This window comes from Physeter macrocephalus, chromosome 16 (genome assembly GCF_002837175.3).
Source record: "Physeter macrocephalus isolate SW-GA chromosome 16, ASM283717v5, whole genome shotgun sequence".
NCBI classification, from domain to species: Eukaryota; Metazoa; Chordata; class Mammalia; order Artiodactyla; family Physeteridae; genus Physeter; species Physeter macrocephalus.
Genome location: NC_041229.1, coordinates 101,989,387 through 102,007,087, shown reverse-complemented (window position 1 = coordinate 102,007,087; position 17,701 = coordinate 101,989,387). Strand labels below are relative to the sequence as shown.

The window sequence follows — 17,701 nt, the reverse complement described above, 5'->3', positions numbered from 1 at the left end:
GGTGAGGTAATTGGGATCGCCGGCTGTGGGAGCAGGAAATGAACGGCCGCAGGCCGCGTGGAGCGGGAAGCTGTTCAGTGTCATCAGCCTTATCTGGGAACAGGCTGCCCAATTACAGGGCCATGCCTGCTACTCCCGACAGCTGCCGGCTCCGCTGCTGCCCCCTCCCCAGTGTCCTCACAGCACCTCTGGGCCTGGGGCATCTGCTGCCCCTTCCAGAAAGCACCAGGCAGCTGCCCAGAGAGAGGCCTGCCCTGATACTCCCCTGTCCAGGTGTGCAACTCACGTGACCCCCCCAGCCAGGCCTGGCGTACAGGGGAGAAGCTGCCAGGTCCCACCCCCGAGGCCCTCCTCACTTACAGGTGACGGTCCAGGCCGAGCCCTGCCCTGGGCTGCCTCTCCTCCTACGGAGCAGGAGTATTCAGGCCAGGAGCTGAGATGAGAAGCGAGGAGCACACAGCTGGGCTGGCAGGAGTCCCCAGCTGCCCCATCTCAGGGTTCCCTCGGGGAGAAGGAGCAGGTCACCCTTCTCAGATGCCTCGCCCCCTCTACCAGCCACCGAATGAGAGGATTAATAATTCCGTGGGTGGACAGTGCTCAGAAACGCAGCACCACTGGGAGCTCTGACAGTCTGTCATATATTAGGAAAACAGGACTGTAATGGGTTTGCAATTGTACATAACGCAGCCCGATATTAGCAGATCACGCTGTAGCTCACAGATCAGGGAGGGGACGGCTGTCCCAGGAGGGCTGAGCCGAGGGTGACACTGGGCCGCCCTTCCAGACTGGCGACGGTGAGGCACCTGGCAGTGCTGTGTGCGCAGCCACGGCCCAGGAGTGGCCTGGGGGAACAAGAACGGCTTCGGGATTGGACCCACCTGAGTTCAAATCCTGTGACTTCACCAATTCATGCCTCCATTTCCGCATCTGTAAAGCGGGGGCGCTGCTGCCTGCTCCCAGGGTGGTTTCTGAGAGCTCAGTGGGCTCGTGGACAGAACGCTTGGCGCAGTGCTGAGCACAGAGTGAGTGCCCAACAAGTGACCGTCCCCTCCCCCTCCTCCCACAAGAGCGCCAGTGCCCCCGGCCTGTCAGACCCTCCTTTCTGGGAAATCCTCCGTCAGACCGGCAGACGAGGGACACGTTTCTGCAGCCCCCTCTCCTAATCTGGCCCCTGGGGTGATGGGTGCTGGCGCGGGGCTGTCCTCCCCACCATACACACTTATGTGCCCTCTGGGGCCCAGAGTCGTGCAAGAGTCCCCTTCCTGTTTGAAGACGCCCTTTTCTAGGCAGAGAGGAGCCAGATGGCCTCAGGATCTCCGCCCCTCTGCCCCCTCTCTTCGTCTAAAAAGGGGCCATGATGGTCTGTTTGGCCTTGGAGAGCACTCCGTGCCCGGCACCCTTGCTAGCCGGGAGCTTCCCCAGGGCTGGGACTGGGTCTGTCTGGCTTCTCTCTGTCCTGGAGCTGGCACTGAGCCTGGCACCAAGTGGTCACTTCCCACGAGGTACCGAGTCCACCTCGGCAGGTGAAACTGCTTATCAAGCAGGAGCTGTGCACGAACAGGGCAGACAAGGGTCCTGCCATCTCTCTGGCCTGAGCACAGGGACCCCACCTGCTCTCAGTCCACAGGTTGGGGGGACTGGAAGGGACCGCAGGAGGCTGTCCCCTCCCCTAAACCCAGCCTCCGGCCAACTCACCTCAGAGACCTGGTTCCTGCCCTTTCACCCAGCCTTATAAACTAGCAGCTAACTGAGGCCAAGAGTGGTGTAGGGGCCACTCAGGGCCACCAGATGGGCACGCTGAGATCCCTCCCTGTTTAGGGGTAACCAGTGTGGTGCAGACTGGCCTGCAGGGAGAGGCCAGGGTGGCCTAGGGGGGCTTCTTGGGGGAGGTAGCACGGGAGCAGAGGCCAAAAGGAAGGCCAGGGAAGGCCCTGAGCTGGGCAGGGATGCTGGGGTGGAAAGGAGGACTCACTGTCCTTGTGGCAGTGAGTCTGGAAGGTAGACCAGCCCCGAGCCTGGCGCCTTGAGTCTGAAGAGCATAGATGTGATTTATAAGACAGACTGGGAGCCTTCCCAGGGGGGTGGGACAGGCCCCTCACCCAGTGCCTCAGACCCCTGACTTCAGCCCGAGGTTCATACCGTCCCAGCCCCAAATCATGGAGACCCCAGGACTGGCCTAGCACCCCTACTGCGTCCTCAGCTGTCCCCAGTGAGCGCCCCTAGTGGGCAGAGCCCCCGGGGTCCCCTCTGTCCCACAACCTGTTGGCCACGCATCTTCATCACAACCAGCCCTGCCTGCTGCCACCAGACTCAGGACCCACCACCCAGGCCCCATCCCTCTGGGCCATGAGGGCTGGCGGCCCACCTGGCCCCCGGCTGTCACTTACAGATGGACGTCTGGGTTCTGTCTCCCCTTCCGTCTGTCCACTCTCTCGTAGAGCCTCCTGTTCCCACAGCTGCTCCCCCTTCCTCACCACCCTCCTCTCTGCAGACAGCTTGGTTGGGCTGTGAGTATGAATTTCCACTAGGAGGGAGGGCCTGTTCCTTCTGTTACTGAAGCTGAGCCTGGGGAGGGAGCAGGAAGCAGTTGGGTGGATGGGTGGGGCTGGGGAGGGGGACTGGGTTTCCCCAGGGGCCCTGCAGACCAGGGCTGAGGTCTGGCTCCCTCGACCCCTCCTGGGGCTCGCCTGCCACAGCTCCTACGAAGCCAAACAGGCAACGACATCCAGGCCCGGATGGCCCGGAGGCCGAGAGACAAGCGGGCTGTGGTCCCACCTGCCTTGGCTCCACCCTGGGGGCTCAAAGCAGACTCCTGAGCATCCTTTCCCCTTCCTCCTCTACCCTTCCCCACAGGGAGAACAAGCCGTGCTCCCATTTTGTGGATGGGAGGCCCCAGACCCTGAGGACTGACACTGTCTCCTGGGGCCCCACTGCTCACAGAGCTCCCCAAGCGCCTGGCCCGTGTGGCTCTCGGCGGGAGCCGGCGTGGCCTCTGTCCCCACTCCGCTGTGCCCTGCGTGCTCCAGCAGCCCCTAAGGGACAAGAGCACACCCAGCAGTCACAAGCCAGGCCTGGTGCTGAGAACTGTACCCGGACCAGGGCTCTCTGTACGGAGGGGGCACCGAGGCAGTGCAAAGCAGCAAGGAATAGACCTGGCACTCCACCCACGGCCCACCCTCCATCCATCCGTGGATATTTACTGCTTGTCTAACGTGCCAGGCCCTGGGGAAGAGGAGAGAGCTGAGGTTCCTGCCTCTGCAGCACTCACTGCCTGGTGGGGACGGACAATGGAGAGGAGTTACGCTATAGACAGAAAATGTCACGTTGTACCCTGTGCTGGGAAAGGACACAGGTGAGATGCTCCCCAGCTCCTCCTAGACCCTATGCGGGGGGAGCCATGTGGGAAGGGGACAGGCAGGCCCTGAGCTGCCTGCTCCCACCCCCAGCTCTGGCTTTGCCTCCCCTCCCCAACCCCGGGGGGCTGTGCGGAGCTCCTGTCCCCTGTGGTTCCTGCTAATGAAGGGCAACTCCACCCACCCAGAAGCAGGGCTGCTTCCAGCTGGTATTTAAAGAGGTGTCTCTGAGTGTGATGCTGGCGTTCGTTCCCATTCCTGTCTTGTGCCCACCCCACAGTGTCCCTCTCACGGTAAATTGGAGACAGAGCTACTGGCTGCCCCTCGCCCCTGCTCTGGCACCAGAGGAGTGCCTCATCCAGGCTGGGCTCCCTGCCAGGCCCCTTGCGGGACACGGCAGATTCAGGGACAACTAAGGCCTAGGGCTGCTCTCAGGTCACCCCAACTGGCTGTGAATGAGGGTCAACTTCTGGATCAGGGTGGGGGAAGCAGGGAAGGCTTCCTGGAGGAGGCAATGTCAGCACAGAAAAGAAAAGGCAGGCAAGAGCCAGACTTCAGTGCATTAGGAAATGGCAGGTGGGAGATTCATCAACTGTTCTGAGAAATTTGGCTGTGAAGGGGAAGAGAGATAGAGGGCAGTAGCTGGAGGGAAAAGGGAAGTCCAGGGAGGGTGTTTTTAATAGAAGACACTAACCCTCCTTAAAAGCTGCCTGGAGAACGCTATCCGAGGAGGGATGGCCACTCATTAAAAGAGGAGTTTCAAAGGGAGGACCCCTCAAGGCAGGAAGGGGCTGGCCAGGGGTGGGTGGAGGCCTGGAGCAAGAAAGTTTACAGGTTGGGTAGGTAGCAAGAAGAGGGGACTTTCTGTCTTCTCTGAGAAGTGAGAGATGAGGTCATCTTCCTCCCGAGGAAGGACCCACCCATTTAAAAGATGAGGAAACTGAGGCCCAGGAAGGTTCCATGGCTTGCCATGGCTCGTGGACCGTCTGGGGCCCACTGGCTAGCTGCCGGCCTGCACTCTGTCAGGCGACTCTGGGCTGAGAGGGGGATGAAAGGGGTGAGGGCCCGAGGGCATCCTATGGGGAGCCCAGTGCCCACTTTGTTGATACCTGCTGGAAGTGCCGCCTGCATATGTAGGGCAGCGTGTTTTCCGAAGCGCTCAGATCAAGCCCGCTGCCGAGCACGGTCTTCTGGGGAAGCGGCTGCTGCCTTCTTTGCAAACTTGTTAATAATCCCTGCTGTCAGGTGGTCCTTCCTCTGTCTAACCTAAATCTCTCCTGTCACAGCTGAGCCAGCAGTCTCTGCAGTGCTTGGCTGTCCTGGAGCAGGCTGCCGTCTGCCCCGCGGGGGAGGCCCGCCCTGCTCCCACGCCCTTGGCTATGGGCACTAAGGGCAGAGGTGCGTTGAGGCCTCACGCTCTCCACACCCATGGCTGCTCATTTCACAAAGACGTCTCCAGGGAGCTGGGGCCCCCTTGGTCTCTTCCCAAAGCTCCTCTCTGAACTGGGGATTGCCTCTCTGGCTCTGGCTAGCATCCGGCTCCTCTCTCCTACCTGGTGGGAGAAGCCTGGGCCATTCACAGGCTAGGGCACCTCCTGCCACCCCAGGCCAGGCCTCCATTCCTGAACTGGGCTGCAGACAGGAGTCAGTGGCATCACCTGGGTGGAGCACTCCACACGGTGCCCAGTACGTAGGAAGCACTTGGTAAGGAAGCCGACCCCCGGCCGTCGAGGTGGTGAGCAGGATGGTGTGGAAGGCACCCGGGACATGGCCTCGCATCTCAGCCCTGCCACTAGCTGCCGGGTGACCCTGAGCAGACCCCTTCCCCTCTCCAAGTCTCTTTTCCCACCTGCAGGCGAATGAGGGGCTCTGGAGCTGGTGGCCGTGCCACTAGGCTGGGAGCAGCCAGAGAGGGGAGGGTAAGGTGGGCAGGGACTCCAGCTCCCCCAGCCCCTGCCCCCAGGCAGTCATACCTGCTGAGGACCCCACTGAGCAAACATCCCTCGTGGGTCCCCAAGGCAGAAGCCCCGTGGCCCTCCCGCTCCAACCTTGGGCTGTTTGTGCTGAGGCATCTGGGTCCAGAGGTTCCAGCCTCAGACCAGCCCTGCCTGCCCCTCTCCAGGCCTGGATTCCTGGCCACACTCCCATGGGGGACACAGACCTCCCTGGCCCAGCCTGACCCAGCACGTCAGCCCCCCAGGACTGCAGGCCTGGCCTGGCGACCACCTCCAAATCCCAACCTGCAGGAAACCGTGGGCTGCGACAGCCCCGTTTGCAGAGCCCAGCCTGATTAATCTGCTTCATTAAAGACACTGATTAATTGGCTTAATTAAAAGGGTAACCTGGAAGCCAGCAGAACTACCTCCTAACAAGGCACGAGGCGGCGCAGAGGCAGCTCTGGCACCGAAGAGGGGAGCCCCCCGCCCTGCCCCCCAGCACGCCCCTCCTAGGGCCCAGCCCAGCCCTCGGCTTCTGGCAGCTCCCAGCCCACATCAGCCTGGTGACTGCTGACCAGCCCCCCAGCCCCACACACCCCTCAGTCAGGCTCAGCATGCTGGCGGGAGTTGGAAGTCCCACATTCATACGCACCACTTGGCTGCAGTTAAGAGCCTGGAATGTAAGTGGCCATAATTAGACAGCACAGACAGGCTGCAGCTGATAAAGGTTAGCAGGCCTACAGGGAGGGATGGCCGTGGTAGAGAGGATGAGCCTGGCCACACTGTGCCTGCCCCACAGGGAGCTGGGTGGGCTCTAGCAAGAGCACTATTGGCACTGTGGCAGAACTCCACCTGGGCAAGGAGCCCTTGAACCACCAGCTTCCATGATCGCGAAGCTCTGGGGTCAAGAGAACCCGGTTTAAATCCCACCTCCACCTCTAGAGACTGGGTGGTTGTGGTCAGCTACTTGGCCTCTCTGAGTCCCCATTCTTCATTTGCAAAACACCTGCCAGAGATGCCTGACAACTTCCCTTCCCAGGCAGGCCCTCCCCGGCTCAGCAGAGGAGAGTGCTGGGATTGATTAGTCATGTCTGCCCAGGGCAGTGGGTAAGAAGTGTAGGCGTGTAGGCTCATTTGCCACCCTGATCCCAACCATCCTGCCAGCCTCTGAAGAGGCTAATCTCTGTGTCAATATTTCAAACCTTTCCCACAGTCAGAGAAAAACAATTTTCACAACTCCTCGAACGTAAGGCCTCACTGCTGAAAAAGGTTTTTAACAGACAATATTCATTTGTGCTTCCCGCCACCCTTCAAGATTTGGAACTGAGCAACCCTGGTTCAGAACTGAGGCTCTGGGGTGGCCTGTCCGGAGCCATCCCCTGGCCCTGAGGGTATTCCTTCTCACTGGAAGGAGGAGGATGGGGGCATCCTCCAAGGAAAGCATTTGCACTGGCTTGGAGACCCTGCCTTCCTCCTCCCCCGGACACTGCCCAAGATGCCAGCCAAGTTCACGAATAGCCCCTACCTCTTTCTCAAGCAGAAATGGCATAAACACGTAACATGGTGCGTCAGGACCAAGTGACCTTGGAACAGTCACTAGCTGCCCTTCTCGAAGCCCCCCCCACCCAGAGAGGAAAGACAGGGCCTGGGGATGGGGTGGGGGTGGCCCCCAAGATCCAAAGGAGCCCACTTAGGCCCCAGAGTCCCTGGGGGATGGGCAGGGAGTGAGATTAGAGGCCACGGGTGCTCTGTCCATCAGTTTAGGATGTAGAAAGGTTCCTGGGCGTAGGAGGGAGCCCCTGAGGGTCTGAGCCCCAGCCCTGCCCATCTTGTGGACAAGGCCTAAGGGCAGTCTGGCCAGCCCACTGTGCAGGGAGGAAATCACCGACCTTGGCGCCCTGCCCCCATGTGCTCAGGGACCCTGGGCTCAGAGAAGAGAGTCGTCTAGGCCCAGGTCCTGAGTACACACGGCTGTCAGCTCGCAGCCCTCTCCCACACTGAAACTGCAGGGTGGAGGCTCAAGGCCCGTCTGTCAGACCCGGACAGATTTAGTCTCCGTGCAAACGGCTGTTAGCCTGCTCAGCCGACAGCGCTGCCACCAGCCCGAGAGCGAGGTTCCGGGAGGGTGCCCCCGCCCTGTAATGATAAGACTCAGTCAGACCCAGGCCCCGGGGAGGGAGGGGCCGCCACTCGGCTGTCACTACCAACAGTGTCAGGCCAAGCCGCCGGAGTCCCCCGCCCCCTCCCCAGCTTGAAGGCACACACACCCACCCTGTCACCCACTTGGGTGCCCAGAGGGCTGTCAGTGCTGGTATCTTTCCAGAGCTGCTTCACCCAGAGGGACCAGCCCCTTCCCTCCCCTGACCAGGCATCCACGAGAGTTGAGCTTCTGCCCACATCCTGTCTTGGCATCCCTGGCCCCAAGTTACAGATGAGGAGGCTGAGGCCTAGTGAGGAGGCCAGGTGAGTGGCTAGGGCTCTGGAGCTGCACCCAGAGGGAGGCTTCCATGGAGCCAACCCCCCAGTGGGCACAGTACCTGGGCCCAAAGCCCTGGAGTGCACGACTGGGGACATCTGGCTGTTCCCTGGCGAGGCTGAGTGAGGAGGCCTTAGAAGTGGGGGCTGAGGGGACAGTCAAGGCCACCTACAGCAGGAAGGCCTTGGAGGCTGGACAGGAGTCAGGCTGTGGGTGCCGAAGTCCCGGCTCAGACATCCGGGCAAAGGAGAGCCGGCCTCAGCTCTCGGGACCCTCTGGTTCCCCCTATGAGTCAGAACCCCGCCTGGGGCCAGTGACCCTTCTGCACACTGAGCCACAGCCGTGCCCTCACTCCCGCCCCGGCACGCGTGTGTGGTTTGCCCAGGACCACGCGAATCTGTCCCTCCCGCGTGAGAATCCTCAGGTGCAGGGCGGGGGCTGAACCACCTGGAGCCCAGCACAGTTCAACCTAAAGGAACGTGCCCAGTCTGCTGGCTGGGTGACACCCATCAACCGCTGTGTGACCCTCACCGTGCCAGGCTTGCACACAGCCCTGGGAGGGGGACTGTCCTCCCCTGGAGACCAGTGGGAACTGAGCACAGAGGGGGTGCAGGCCCAGAAGCATCCACAGCTACACGGTCAGGAAGCAGCGGGCTGGGACCACCGTGTCCACCCAAGGGCTGCATGAGGCTCTGCCCACGGGACAGCAGCCACCCTGGGCAGCAGGCAGGCCACGCTGCTGGCCTTGTCCAGCTCCCCTCGGGCAGCCTGCACGTTTCCAGAAGGGCAGGTAGGGAGAGCGCTGGACTCAGAGTCAAGTCCCGGGACCGAGCCCGGCTGGACCTGTTGGAAGCTGAGAGTCCTCTGGGACTGCTTCTCTCTCTGGGACTCAGGTCCCCACCCACCCCCTCAGGCTGGTGTGAGGGTCCTGGAGCGAGCCAGCGGGGTTGAACAGGGGACTTGGAGCCTGGCACCTGGCTCCCCTGCCGGGGTCACCTGTACCCGCCCAGGAGGTGCTGGGGCATAAGGGCCCGAGAGCCTGATTTCCCATCCTTGGGAGAGAGCCCAAGGGAAGAGCAGACGGTCACCCTCGTCATTCCGCCAGCCCGCTCATTATGAATATTAATAGCATTAATTATTTCTAATCCAGCATCCAGGCCTGGGCTGGCTCTGAGTCCTCCCCAGGCCACCAGGCTCCGAGGGAGGCTCAGTCTCCGTGCCAGGGCTGTGGGGTCTGCGTCTGGGGCAGAACCTTTCAAGGGCAGAGCTGGGGGAGGGGAGGGGAGGGGAGGGGAGGGGAGGGGAGGGGAGGGGAGGGGAGGGGAGGGGAGGGGAGGGGAGGGGAGGGGAGGGGAGGCCCGGCCCCAGCAATGAGGGGGTCTACAGACAGGGTTTCACCTGTGGGCTCCCTAGGAAGGGGCTGCGCAGGCTCGGCGCCCATTTCACAGGTGGGGAAACCACCCAGCTCAGAATGAGAAGGAGGCAAGTTCCGCAACAGGACACTGTCCTGCAGAAGGTCACTGAGGTGTCCATCTGGCCCCACCCGAAGTCCCATCCCCCCCTCAGCAGGCACCTCCGACCCTGAACCATCAGGCTGTCTGTGCCAGAGGTCAGGGTCCTGGGGGAGGGGAGAGGCTATCCGACCAGCTGAGCTAGGAGACCTCCAGGGTGTGGCCTGGGGACAGTTGCCTCCGTTCCCTCATTTGTATCATGGAGATTGTAACAGTACAGCCCTTATGAGGTCCTCGTGAGGGTTAATTAGTTACCCAGGTCAATGCTTAGAACTGGGCCTGGGACACGGAAAGTGCACAGAGTTTGCTGTTCCCCACCCCGCCCCAGGTCAGCGGTGGTGTCCTAGTGAACAGCACAGCCTTTGGGGGCCCACGTTCAATCCCCAAGGCTGTGGGACCTGGGCCAGGCCCTTTCCCCCTCTCGGTGCCTCAGTCTCCCTGACTACACAGTGTGGATGTAACACATGGTCTCTGAGGGTCCTCCCAGGACGGACTGTCGGTGTCGGAGGAGGCTCAGTCTCGAAATCTCTCAGTCTCTTGCTGGGACTCCATCACCTCCTCCACCACCCCCTGACGTGGGACCTTGGGGCCCAGCCGCAAAGTTTGGGCAACTGTCCCACCTACCCCAAAGGGCAAGCCTGAGGAAGGACCCAGGTGGGGAAGCCGCATGTAGATGCAGTCTGCCCCTCACCAGCCAGGCACCCAGACAGCTCCCAGAGCATGTTTCCTGGGCCCTAAAATGGGGTGACGAGGCCTCCCTCACAAGGGACTGCAGTGCAGATCAAGCCCAGTGGTTCGGAGCTCTGCGGGGCAGGGCAGGTGGCTCTGTGCCTGTACACCGTGGTGGCCATCTGTGTGCTCAGCAGGGACGGCACTTAAGAATGGGCTCTGGATTGGGTCCCAATGCTCCCCTAGAGCTCTGTGACGGGAGGTGAATGTCTAACCTCGCAGAACCTCAGTTTCCTCATCTCTAAAATGGGGCAAATAACTGTCTACAACCTGTAGGGCTGCTTTGAGGAATCAATGAGATCACACACACACACACACACACACACACACACACACACACACACACACACACACGCCTCTCAGCAGACACACAGTAAGAGCTCCACGAACGGCAGTAGCCATCGTCATTATTGCTGTCATTATTATTATTATTTTAAATTAACCCTCCAGCTTCCACACCTTCTCCTCAAGCCTGAGCCAGACCGAGAGCCAGCCGCCTCCAGGGTCAGATCTGTGCACTGGGAAGAGTTCCTGGGTCTTGGCAACACAGACCACACCCATCCTAGGCCACCTGAGGGTCCAGGGCAGCTCCTCCCCGGGGAGGCCCCCAGCTTCCCGCAGACAAGAGCCTCTGTCCTGCTGACCCCGGGTCAGGGCAGGGGCAGCGTGCTGGCACAAAGGCTGGGCTCTGCCTGTGCCTCAGGCGGGGGCAGCTGCCCGTGGAGGACCCTCCTGCCACAATGAGGCCTTTGAGCAGCTGCCAGCAGGAGCTGAGCTCTCCTTGAAGGCCCCCGGCTCTCACAAGCCCTGTCTGTCTGTGAGGCCACCGGGCCAGGCAGGCAGCTGCCGTGGGGGCAGGGCCCACGCCCACCCTGCTGCTGGGCACACCGCCTCCCCAGCCTCCTCTCACCCAGAGGATGCCTGGCCAGGGCAGGCTGCAGGCCTGAGAGCCCGGTTGGGCCTCAGGGGGTACAGGGGAGGGCTTGCCCACATCCCTGCCCTGAAGTGACAGTTCCAGGCCTAGCACACAGAACATGGGAAAAGCCCCTATCCCTCCCACCCAGGGCTCTCAGGAAGTCACTGCGGGGCTGGGGCTCTGCCTCCAGGCTTCCCTTCCTCTCTTAGCCTCAGTTTTCTCATCTGTAGAATGGAGCCTCCAAGTACATTCCCCACCTCCACCCCCAGAGCATCTGTGAGAATCAGATGATTCCTGCATTTAATTCTCTACCTGGTGCCAGGCAGGCGTGAGGACTCAGGGACTGTCGACCGAATCATGACCCCATCACTACTCCTACCTGGGACCTGGCTTCAATCCCAGCTCAGCCTGGGTGACCTTGGCCTGGCGACTGAACCTCCCTGCGTCTTTGGCTTCTCCTTTATAAAATGGGCTAATGCGGGAATTCCCCAGCGGTCCAGCGGTCAGGACTCTTGTGCTTTCACTGCTGAGGGCCCGGGTTCAATCCTCGGTTGGGGAACTAAGATCCCACAAGCTCTGCGGCACGGTCAAAAAAAAAAATTTTTTTTTTAATAAAATTAAATGGGCTAATGCCATCCCCTCCCAAGGCTGCTGTAAAGAGAAAGCCATTTATCAACACGCCTCAGGCTCAGGAAGCCTTGGTTGGATGAATTAATGGATCCCAGATTCGACTCCAGAGATAAGCAGCACCTTGCAGGGGCCTGGGGAGGGGAAGGAGCAGTGAAGGTGGGTGGAGGTGGGGCAGATGTGTAAGCGCAGCCACCTACCCCATCACAGGGAGGCCGGCCAAGTGCTCCAGGGATGAGAGGCAGGAAGGGCTGGTTCCTGCAGTCGGTCAGGGACGGCTTCACGCAGGAGGCAGCCGTCACCCGATGTGGGGATTGAGGGTGGCCTTCTGGACACAAGGAGCAGCAGAGGTGTGAGCCGTGTCATCCACAGGCCTAGTGGGGGAGGGTCTGGGGGAGGGTCTGGAGGAGAGGCTGGCGGGCCAGCCAGGGCTGGGCTGGGGAGGTCTGACATGCCAGGCCAAGGGCTTTGCTCAGTGTTTCAGGAAATAGGGAGCCACTGATGATCTCAAAGCCAGTGAGTGACTGGAGTATGAACTCTTTAACTGGCAGTGTCTGTGCTAGAGGGGCAGGGATGGGGGACATTCCCACGTGGCATCCTTTCCCACCGCTGCAGTTTAGAGCGGGACGGTCAGGGCTGTGTATGTGAAGGGGACTTGGGGCCACGCAGAGCCGTCCAGAGCCTGACCCTCTGTGGGGTCCTAGTCCCAAAGCCAGCACTGCCCAGGGCTACCGTGACGTGCCCCTGTGGGCAGCCTTGCACCCAGCACAGGGGATAATTTGAGAACCCAGAGCCAGCCTGGGTTCAAATCTGGCCCTGCCCGGACTTGGTACAAATGACACCACCTCTCTGAGCCTCTGTTTCCTCCTCTGTGAGGAGGATAAGGATGCCTGAGCCCCACAGTGCCCCTGGGACGATTAAGTTCAACCCTTGAAGGTACCTGCAGGAGGGGACCCCTGTTCCCTCCTCTGGGCCTTCCTCACCTTGGAAGAAGGGGGCTGGGGACCAAGGGGAAGCCGGGTCTCTGTGGAGCCCTGACCAGAGTCAGTAACTGTGCTGAGAGGGGCCAGCGTTCAGATCCCACCCCTGCCTCTTCGAAGCTGTGTCCTCATGACCCTCTGGGCCTCAGTTTCCTCACGCGTAATAAGACACTAGACATTCCATCGCACGGGGATGCTGTGAGGATTGCGTGAGAGCTGCCCGTGAAGCACTCAGCACATGTGAGAACTCTGTAAACGGGCCAGCGTCGCTGCTGTTTCCATGTTGTTAGCTCTGAATCCCCTCCCGCCTCCAGAGAGGCCGAGGCCTCTTCCTGTTTTAAGGCATCCAGGGGTACAGGGACTTCTGTAATCACACAGCTGGCAGCTGCAGGGGTGTGGGCGCCCCAGTCACCGCCTCCCAGCAACCGGCTTCCCCTCCCCACCCTGGAGACCCCAGGAGCCATCTCTCGACTCTGCATCCTCAGGACCCCACGAGCTTGCCCCGGCCCCTACCCGTGCCAGAATCAGGACGCAAGAGGCCCCAGCCGCACCCCGGTCCACACCAGAGTCTGAACGAAGCTGCCGGGAGAACCCCCTCCGCTGCAGGTGTGGGTTTGGGGCCTCTGACTGTCAGGGCCCCAGAGGATGCGGCCTTCACCTCCCCCAGGCCTCCCTCCTCCCCCGGCCCAGGCCACCCCAGCTGCACCCTCGCAGAGCCTTGCTCCCCCAACCTCCAGAATGGGGGGAGGATGGGGCGCCCCCACTGGAGCTGCCAACGGAAGGGCCGCGCTGCAGAAAGCCGGCTGAGCAAATAATGACATTTCCTCCTCTCTCCTGCGCTCTTCGCCCCTTTCCCTTCCACAAATAAATTATCAACATGCCCAGGTCCCGGCGGAGTGGAGCATATCGCAGGGAACAATGAAAAAGCTTTTAATAGGATTCCAGGAGCTGCAGCCACTCGCTCTGGGCCCTAATGGAGATTGCTCCGTGACCGCAGGCCGCAGGCCGCCTGCGACCCCGCGCCGCCGGCTCCTCCGGGCCCCGCGGGCCGCCTGCTGACGTCTCCGGCAGCGTCTGGCTGTAGAGCAGCCGGAGGAAGGGGAAGCACGTGCCGCCACCCAGCCTGCCCACCGCCAGCTAGCAGCCCGACCCTGCAGCCCGGCAGCCCGGCAAGGCTCTCCCTCCAGACTCCTGCCAGAGCCCTCCCCTCATCCTCCCACCCCATGCGGGTTAAAGGGCAGCACCTCGCCTGCACACAGTGGGGCCTCAGGGAGGGCGGGCTGAGTGGGAGGCCCTCCAGGAGGCTCGAGGCTCTGAGATGGGAGGAGACAGCAGGGGAGGGGCCAGGGGAAGGGGGAAGCTTGAGAGATGAACCTCTGTGCTTGGGTTTCCCGTCTTCAAGAGCATTGTAAGGACCAAGGGTGCCTCGATGGCTGCCCTTCCTTGGTGTGACCTTGGGCAAGTCACTTCAGCTGTGTCTGTTTCCTGGGGTAAAATCAGGATAATAACAGAGTCTACCTCAGAGGCTTGTTGCGGGGGATAAATTCAGTTAATACCGCCGGGTGCGTAGCAAGTGCAATCTGTCAGCTACTACCTCTAGGACAATGACCACCATTTCCTTATGTGTTGGGGGTTAAGGGGTAAGATGCCCTGTCCTGGCTGTGCAACCTTAGTCCGGTCACTTTAACCTGTCTGTGCCTCAGTTTTCTCTTCTGTAAAATGGGTTGTTCTGAAGCCTCAAGGAGTCCTGCATGGGAAGAGTCCCTAGCATGGTGCTTCGCCGCGTAGACAGTAGACAGTCAATAAAGGCAGCGGTAATGGCCTCTCTGCTGCCCTCATGGGAGGGATCTAGTCACTGGTCCCTGTGCCTGGCTTCCACCCCGAGGCCTGGCACACAGGAGGTGCCCAGTAAGTAAATACCCAAGGGAGACCCGCCTGACCCCATACCAGGGGACTCACCCTGGGCAGAAGGTGACATTTGAGCCCCACACTCTCCCTTTTCTTCCTTGGCCCCTAACCCCTCCAGTCCTCCCACCCCCCAACCCTACTGCTTCCCAGAGACCTCAAGGGCTCAGTTCTCCCCAGTTTCCCCAGAGTTACCCACATTCCAACACGCTCCTCATCACAGCTGAGTGGTATAGGGTCCCTTCCCCTCCCCATCTGTCCACCTGCTACCCACCTGGGCCACAGACCTCAGACACCGACCTCTGCCCCACGAGGAGCTCAGCAGATGCCCCGTGAGCCTGCCGGCAAGGAAGGACAAGAGGCCAGTGTGTGCAGCCCTTCCCAGGCCCTGAGCTCCTCAGAACCCCAAGCAGGGCCAGCATCCCAGCCCTGCGTCTGGCAGGACCTGGCCTCTTTGCTGAAGTGCAGTAACTGCTGGCTCCTGCAGAGCCCTTCTGTGGACACCGTCACATTGAATCTTCACAGTGACCCTGGGAAGTGCACTCTGTCGGTCCCTTTCACAGGTGTGGAGATTGAGGCACGCAGAGGGAAAGTGAGGCATCCAGGGCCACCAGCTGATAAGTAACAGAGGAAGGATAGGAACTCAGGTCCACCAGACTCCAGAGCCTGGGCAAGGCTGACAATCTCCAGGCCTCCGCAGCTGGAGCAGGGCTTGGGGAGGGGGCTCTCACCCCAGCTTCTCACTCCTTTGCATCCACCCCTTCCCCAGAGAGCGGCCCAGGGAAAGCACATGGGCGACAGACGGCCCTGTCTGCGGGGTCGGGATGGGCAGGGGCTGCACAGGAAGAGGCCCTGGGCTGGGTGGGTGGCAGCCACTCAAGGCTCTTCTTAGCAGCGGGGCCCTGGGGGTCAGACGGGCTGTGGGGTCATTCACCAGAGCCCGGCTCAGGGAAGGCAGGTTCAGGGGGACGGGTGTGAGCCTCTGTGTGCAGGAGTGTGAGTGTGTGTGGGCATGCGGGAGGTGTGAGCACGGTGCACACCTGTCTCCCGTCCTGACCTGGCTCTGCCACGACTGGGAGTGTGCATAACTCATCTGTGGCGGGCTCCAGGCCTGGCCCATCCTGGGCAGCTTCTCTGAGGGAGATAGTGAGCTCCCCCCGGGCTCTGAGCCTAAGCCCCTTACTCAGGGCAGGGGCAGCCCAGCCCAGTCGAGGAGCCCAGTGGGCCTGCTGGCAGCCAGATTCCCTGAGCCTGAACCAGGCCCCTCAGGTCTGACCACAGAGGAGCATGTTTTAAATCAAGGTCATCCCGGGAAAGCCAGCGGGCAGCTCCTGGGCAGGGCCTGCAGGGACCCTCGTCCGAGTTTGATCCAGGACCCAGGGGGGCATGTCCCTTGAAGCGCAGCTCAGTCCAGCGGATTTCATCCCCAGGAGGCCCAGCTGGCACGTTGGACCCTCCACTGCCCCCCACACCAGCTCCTGAGGCGGTTCAGCCGTGGCTTCATCTTTCACTCATCCGTTCATCCACCCTGCACCACACTGAGCCCCTACCATGTGCCGGGCCCCCTACCAGGACCTGGGGATGCACCAGTACGCAAGACAGACACAACCCCAGCCGCCAGCCGTCCCTGCCGCACAGGCCCTCTGACCCCTTGTCCCCGGCCCCCCACCACTCAGGACCAGCCAGCCGGGCACTCCCCCCAAGAGCAGCCCTGGACGCCCCCCATGGCCCCCTGAAAACTCGGCTCTCCCCTCTGCTCCACCAGGCAGCCCTTGGCAGCCCGCCCCCAGGGAAAGCCCATCCTGGCACCAGCGCCCAGCGGCGTTTGAGAGGACATGTTCCCGCGGCACTTCCCAGGCAGGCATCGTCACGGTGGAGGCTGGAGGGGCACCAGGGCGACAAGAGCAATTTGCTTCCGTAGATAAACGCCGTTGTCCTCTCCTCCGAAGTGAATCCCCCTTTCTTTTCTCTCTTCCTCGCTCGCACGCGCTCTCTCTATTTTTTTTTTTAACAGTTTGCTAAATCTGTTGTAATCTGGTGCCAACGATTAATTCAGGCAGAGGGAGAGAATGGGGAGCAAAAAACGTGCTGTCACAGAGCTGCTTCTCGGGAGCGGCCCGGACCAGCGCCTCGGCCACCCCGGTTTTAAGCCCAGTTTTAATTAAGTACAGAGCCATTCCCCAAAGGCCCCAGCCGCTGCCTCCCTGACAGCGAGGCCCACCCCCACCCCCACCCTGTGAGCAGAGCCTGCGGCACCCGGGCCCAGCCGCCCTCCGGAAGCCGGGGTCCCGCGCTCTGCCTGGGAGGCAGTGTCCCCTAGTGGTTAGCTGAGCCCCATACAGCTGGGTCCCGGTGCCTCCGGGAGACCCGGCCTTCACTGCCTTCTTCCCCAGCCCCTGTCTGAGGGACACTCAAAGCCGGTGGGGTGCGGGGCGGTTGTCTAAGGAACACCCTTCATCACCAGCAGCCCTCCGTCTACACCGGGGCCACTGCCCCCATCACAAACCAGCCTAAATGTTCTCCCTCCTGGCCCATCAGAGGCTGGGTCAGGCTGCCCACGCAGGCGGACACACAGCTCTCAGGAACAGGGGGCCACCCTGAGCCCAGGAAGCCCACCCTTCCAGGGGCCCACCCAGGAGGCCTAGGCAGCCGGTCGTTGAGGCAGGCCTGGCAGTCCCGAGAGATGGAGGTGGACAGGCCGGCAGAGACCCAGGGAGACAGACCACAGGCTCTGAACAAACCCGCCGTCCAGACGCCTCCCCGACCCCGCAGCACTCCTCACACCTGCCAAGGGGTCCACACGCAGCCCCTTCTGTTGGTTCTGTCCTCCGGCTCCTATTCCTGTCCCTTCTCCTCACCGACTCCTGCTCTACCTTCACGTCCTTGGCTCGAGCACCCCGTTCCCTGATCCCGGGCCCCAGCAGGCTCCCCGGTCACCCCACCTCAGAGGGCTGCCTTCCTGACTTCAGAGCCCAAGGCTCCTCCGAGGTGGGAGGGAAAGGATCTGATTGCAGTCTGACCCCCACTCCCAACTGTAGCTGCCCGCAAGCAAGACCTAACAGCTGCTCTTGTTTTCTCTTTCCCCCAGAGCCCGCACCGCACCTGGCCCACAACCAGTGCTCGACACGAATGAATGAATGTGTGAATGAATGGGCAGGAAAGGAGGGAGGGAGGGAAAGACAGAAGAGCCAGGGAGCCAGGGGTGCCCAGCAGGACACCTCGTGAGCCAACCCCCCATCCCCACAGCGATGCCTGTGGCCGACCTCC

General features: G+C 61.5%; 1 protein-coding gene and 1 long non-coding RNA gene across 4 annotated transcripts in view; both read left to right on the top strand.

The window, feature by feature from the left end:
* LOC102977586 (ADP-ribose glycohydrolase MACROD1) overlaps positions 1 to 17,701 on the top strand; it is a 117,194-nt gene that overhangs the window by 54,977 nt on the left and 44,516 nt on the right. The gene's annotated exons all lie outside the window — the stretch shown is intronic.
* On the top strand, positions 1,961 to 11,893 carry LOC114483970 (uncharacterized). 2 transcript variants are annotated; one of them, XR_003676323.2, is made up of 3 exons: positions 1,961 to 2,507; positions 3,220 to 3,352; positions 10,457 to 11,893. It is a non-coding gene; the product is annotated as an uncharacterized lncRNA (long non-coding RNA). The 2 variants fall into 2 exon arrangements; XR_003676324.2 differs by having other exon boundaries at positions 2,854 to 3,352.